General features: G+C 40.1%; 1 protein-coding gene across 1 annotated transcript in view; it reads left to right on the top strand.

Moving 5' to 3' along the window:
• Window positions 1-263: 263 nt before the first annotated feature.
• The window catches only part of RTN4 (reticulon 4), a 74888-nt gene continuing 68984 nt past the window's right edge, over window positions 264-6167 (top strand). Inside the window, exon 1 of the mRNA XM_074904655.1 lies at window positions 264-436. The gene's annotated coding sequence lies outside the window, so the exon portion shown is untranslated. The remainder of the gene's footprint in view (window positions 437-6167) is intronic.

Raw genomic sequence — 6167 nt, 5'->3', positions numbered from 1 at the left:
ATGAATCTGTCTGCTCTCTTGTTTTGAGACTTAAGAAGAACGTGTGAATTTTCCCCTTGTTCCGCCTGATCTTTCTCTATCTAGTGGCTGTGAAGCTGAGCCCTTGGGAAGGACAAAGACTAGCAGCTGCCTGGCTGTGAGAAATCACTTTGGCTGGCAGTTTGTGAAAGAGCACTGTCTGTTGACTGGTAGTGATATAAATACTCAGGACTGGATTGACAGTGTGCAGGACATGAGCCTGCTGGGAATAGCGAAATTGAGACATGACTTCTTTCCTTCTTTTGTGCTCCTTTTGTGAAGGCATGAAGGGTGTCCAGCAGCAAGTGTCTTTCCTTCCCCAAGATAAGCCGTTAGAGGACAAATTGAACTGAGCGGTGAGGAGTTGTTGGTATTGCCTTCCACTTGGTTTCAACTTCTACAAACAAAGCTAGAGCTGGTAAGTGAATATAGTTTAGAGAGCTTGCTGGACCCTCCCCAAAGCACTGAGTCTTAAGGCAGATCTTGCCTCTCCCAGGCTGAAATGACAGAGCGTGCTTTGGTGTTGGCTACCTTGGGCCATTTTTTTTTGTAGTTTACCTCACTGCCCATCAGTTTGAGGCTTGATATTTTCAGATAATTTCAGTGATGGTGCAGAGGCAGCTCTCATGACAGTTAGGGGACTGTATTTGAAACCTAATTAATATGGTGACATCAGTACTGAGCAATGTTATTTGCAGTCAGATGTGGCCAAAGTGACCAATGGTTCTGCTGCAAGACATAAGCAATTAAAAAAAAAAAAAAAGGAAAAGAAAAGTTTAAATAGCTTCCTAGTATATATATTCCCAGAACTTTAAAACTGATCATTAGAGCCCTTTTAACTTACCTGCTCTTGGGTCAGATGAAACCAGTATGATTACTCAGAAGCACTCGTAATATCCAGGTGGGATGAATATTACAGCTAAGCTAGGAAGCTGCTGTTCTGCTTATTACTAGACCAATAACTGCATCAGGTCTGGGATTTTCCCAGTAATATAACCTAGGACCTAAATCTGTTTGTGTGTATTATGTAGTGGCATGTGAAGCAGAACCGTTTTGTCTATTTACTTATATTTATGTCCTTTATTTCCCCTTTTCTTTGGGGGAATTTTTGTATACGCAGGAGGAAAGCACCTGAGACAAGCTCTGAAAATTGTTGGGTAATTTGCAGGCAAAAAGCATAGGAGGGGAAATGCATGAAAGGAAAACTACCAGATTGTGAAAGGAAACTAAGACTGACTTTTTGCTTTGTTCTTATTGATACATGCTGTTTCTACTTCACATTCTTAAGTTGCTGAGAAACCCTGTCATCTGCAAACAAAACCAGCTCATGCAGTATAGAGCTGTGTGCAGAATGTAAAGAGGGAGATGTCTGTAGTCAGCCTATAAGAGCTTGCCACATTATTTCCATGCACACAAAAAGTTACTTACTTTTTGGCACCAGATTTACCACCTTGAGAGGCAATCTTTCTGCATTTAATATATTTTATGTCAGGAAGTTTTTCTGAAGACTTCAGTCCCATATTCTTAACTAGTAAATAAAAAGTTAGTATTAAGTTATGCATTATGTTCCAAAGCATCAGTCAATATTGTATTGAAATTACAGTGTGTAGGATTACTACTGTATTACATAGTCTTTTAAGCAGGAACACCTGACTCAGGGTTACTGAATATTTCTCCATACCCTTGAAAAGACAAGCAGTTTAAGTACTAGATTCTTGCAGAATACCTCCAGTTAAGATTTTACTGGGAATCTGTACTTTGATCCTGTAGTATCTTCAACATTCTGTTTTCTGTCCATTTTTGTGTGTCCTGCCATCCCTTTGTTAACTCTCAGGATGAAAAAAAGGCCTTAGCTGTGGACTCCTTTCTGAGGTGCTCAACAGCATTTACCCAGTAAGGGCCAAGTCTGTCCTTGGATTTTTAGAATGAAGCCCTAACTAGGAAATGCTAAGACTGCAGGATTATATCTGAAATAAAAATTCGGTCCCAGTGGTGAAATCACAGAACATTTTCTCAGCCAAAAGCTGCTTAGTCAGACAACCTGAGTGTAATGGACTGGCTATATTTGTGTTGCTGCAGTGACACATTGAAAGCCTCAAACCAAGAGGGCCCAGCTGGCTCAAGATCCCTAATCGAAGATATTCACGGTAATGAAGCGTTGTCACCAGTGAGCTGGTGGTAGGCAGATGGCCGTGCACAGACTGCTGCGAGGGGTCTCCTCACATTCAAATTCCCCATTATATCTGCAGGGGTCTGCTGTCCTTAATAGGGGACTCATAGCTGGGCTTAATGGGCTCTGACTAATGACTAAAAAGGAAAAAAAGATGAAGAATTAGCTCCTTTGTGATTTTCCTTGCTGTCTTTCACCCATCCTTGACAGGCTGTAAATGGATTTTCCCTAGCTGCTACTTTTCACTGGGAAAATGAGCACGGTATGTTTTTCGATGATTAGTCATTATCTATAGGGTTTGTGCTCAGCTCTTGCCTTGCCACCACGTGAGAGCAGGAGGGAACAAGGAGACCTTTCAGTTACCAAGTGAGAATTCCTACTAGGGTGTCTATGGGAAAAAATTGCCTCAAAGCTGTTCATCCCCAGGGCAGGAACAAACCATGGCTACCTCATTGCTTGGACACTTTGCCTCAGCAGCCATCATGACTATCCACCTCCTCTGTAAGCAGCTGTATCTGAGCACGCTCAAACAAGCTGTGTACACATCAAGGAGAGAGAAAACACTGCAAACACTCACATTTTCTACCTTGTTTTAGCCCACGCTCGACATTTTTTGAAGGCTTCAGATTTCCAGATATTTGTGATCTAAAATATGTGCAACAAACAGCTCTTTTGTTGATAAGGTTAAGAAATGTAAAATGTTAGTCTGTCCTTCAGAAGGCTTAGCAAGTAATTCCAACATCAAGGGAAACTGCAGTAAGTTCCCTGATGTGTGGTGTTTACACTCTGTTTGCAGACACCTTGGCATACATGATATCACAGTGTTTGTCATAAGTGTGTTGGGTCAGTATTTAACTTTTGAAATCTTGAAAAATGAATGAGGGAGATTGACGAACTGAGAATACTGCTGTCGAGGGCAGGGGGGAGAAGAAACATTTATAATTCAATTTTTAAAAAATGCTTTCTTATGTCTTTATTTTGGTGAGTCAGTAAGGCCTGCTATAAGACAGGAAAGGAAAACCCTTTTAAAACAGGCAAGTTTTTTTCCAAGCTGAAGAACCTGAGAAGATCTGGGCTTTTTTCAAAGTATATGCAGTCCCCTAACAGATGCAGCCATCAACTTCTTCCAAAAGCCCAGCATGGTTATGACGCTACACTGTGGTGAAAGAGAGAATGCAGGGACTATTTAACTGGGGATTCCTGCCAGGGTGTCTATAAGAAGAAATTGCCCCACTGCTGGTTTTAAAAATGTGCTTTGACAGGTGAAAATGTGTGAAGGACAATGGGGGATGGAAAAGAGAAACCTACTTCCACAGAAGGGTAAATGTATGGACAATTTAAGCTACAGTTTTAGGTTTGTACATCTGAAATATTTGCCAGAACATTACGTGGGATGTTTCTTAGAGCTGAATGATATCCTGGTGTGCGTGAATTTTTTAAAAAAGAAACATTACATTTGTTAATGTTCTGTGATAAGCCTATTGTCAGTGTGAAGCTGAGTCCAAATAAATGTGTTTTGTTTTGCAAGGTGATTAACTCTGAGCACCGCAAGTGAGAGAGAGTTTCCCCTGAGCAAATCTTGAAGTGGTGCAACACTAGTCAGCTACTTGGACTCTCACAGGTGTGTGCAGTTTTAAAAGGAGCTATTATAGAAAGTTTATCTGGGGTTTGCCAGGCTTGCAAAGGCATTACATAGGTTGGTTGAGAAAGAAAAGTCATTTCAGCAGTCTGCAGAGCATGACTTAGTATTTTCAGAGCCAAAAAAAGGTTCTTTAGACTTCTTCTTCCTTGCTTTATGCCTATATATCCTTTTTTGAAGGATTCAGACGCTAGTGCTTATGGTTTGAAGACTTCATTGGTCTAAGAGCATAAATGTTGTCAGCCTACATAGAATGAGTGATGTGTACAAGTTTGTGTAGTATGGAATCCTCTTACTTAGTCATGAAGAGAAAATTAGTTACAGATTGCACAACAACTGAAGTGGCCTGTAAAATAACAAAATCTACAAATATTGTTTGGAAGTGGCCTCTCAGAGCACTGGCTGTTGGTAGGTAGGACATGCTTTATGGAAAGCATCAAACAGCTTTGAGCTGTCATTCCTCCCTACCTTCCTTCCCCTTTCCACCAAGCTGTACCTATCTGCACAGAGCAGTAAGCCTTTTCAGGATCATCTCTTTTGGCACTGAATAAGAAATCCACAGTCTTAAACAACAAATTGACTTGGTTTAACTAGGTAACATATGGAGATACATTTTTTGTTTACCAAGCAAGGTAAGTAGTAGATAGAAAATTAATTCTGCTGTTTACTACTCTAGTAGTAAGCCAGAAAGAACAATAAAGCATGTTGTGGTATAGAATAGTGCCCTGTATGTGTCTGTGAGATGGTGAAGTCAAGTTCTGAAGACAATGTCTGTTGAACTCAGTGGAAAGATTCTTAAGGAGTTGGGGTAGTCTGGAGTCTAAGGCTGGGGGAGAAGAGGTGATGTCACCTCAAAGCTGTGTGTCCTCTTTACTGTCCAGCAAGGAATTTTATCACTATTTTCCAATGTAAAAAATTAAAATATGCTGCTTTTGTTTAAAAACCATAAAAAGTTTAGAAGGTGTTTGAAGGAAACAAGCATAGAAAGACAGAAATAGCTAGAGAGAAAAAGAGGAAGATGATGTGGACCAAAGGGAAAGAAGGCAGAGAGTGCTGAAGTGAGGTCAGAAGTTGCTTTTAGAAAGTTTTCATTTTGAGGTTTTGAATGTATAATTTCAAAAAAGGATTTGTCTCCTCTGTGTAAGGAAAAGTAACAAAAAGAAGACAGAAGTATTACTAATTCATGGCTAGGGATTGACTATTGTTGCTTCCCCAGAAGCAGCGATCTGGATCTTTTGTTTCATTGTGGAAGTTGCAAGGCATACTGTGAACTCCGCATTGATGTAGCAAAGAGTTTGAGCTAGCAGAGGAGGCTACTTCCTCAGAAAAAGTAATGACTAAGGAGTGACAGCAACAGAAATAACTCCTGGTGGGGATGGGAGCTACTCAGCACCATTGTGTGACTGGGCTGAATCAGTTCCCTGACACCATCTTCAGAGATCTGCTGGTGAAAGCTCAAACTAGGGAAGGCTCTGCTGGGGCTGAGAATGGTTTGTGACTATAGCTGACTAAAAGATGACAACACATTCCAGTTTTGGGGTATTTCTTTTTAAAGCTGTTGTGTGATGTCTACCCAGTAATAGTAGAGAAACTGAGAGGCTGTTCCAGACTCACTCTGACTTTGCTTTGTTTGCATTTACAGTTAGTAATTCTGCTTCTCAGCAAGAAACGGGCATATTAACATGGACAAGTGTAAAAATATAGAAAAATCCAGAAGGCAGTTACATTCAGTTGGCCTAAATTACAGGTTAATTAACATAATTGATGTTTGCTGGTTTATTGCAGCTGAGGACCTGGCCAGAATAAGTACAGTGTGTAGCACAATTGTAATGTACCTTCAGTTAACAGAAAATTGGAAACACTTGTAATTGCTAGTATATCTGGTAAATCACAGGAAAGACTCATTCATTCATTTCAGTTTGAATTAATCTGTAAGAAGCAATGGCAGTTTTTCTGAAGCAGATATGTAAAATGACTGTAATAGCTTTTGTTCAGCCATGAAATGAGACATTTGAACATGGTAGATCACCCAGTGTTTTGATAACATGAAATAATGAATCAGTAAAATGCTCTTAGTACCCTACTAATTGGTTCTAATGGAAGTAAATTACCTTGGTTGAAAATTGCTTAATGGACAACCTAAGATAGGTTTCTGTTATAATCAGACAAAGCCAATTTTTATAAAAATATATATTTTTATTTGGGTTCAGTCGATTTAGGGTGGGAAGCAATAGGCAAAGCAGCACTGGGTGCATGGAGAGCCGCAACTCTGCCACACGCACCCCGAGTTCCAAAAAGCAGCGTTTTTTATACTCTTGTGCCATCGTCTTTAACCGATCT

The sequence above is a fragment of the Athene noctua genome, chromosome 1 (assembly GCF_965140245.1).
Source record: "Athene noctua chromosome 1, bAthNoc1.hap1.1, whole genome shotgun sequence".
NCBI lineage: Eukaryota > Metazoa > Chordata > Aves > Strigiformes > Strigidae > Athene > Athene noctua.
Note: the sequence above shows the minus strand (reverse complement) of the source record. Positions and strands in the feature narration are given on the sequence as shown.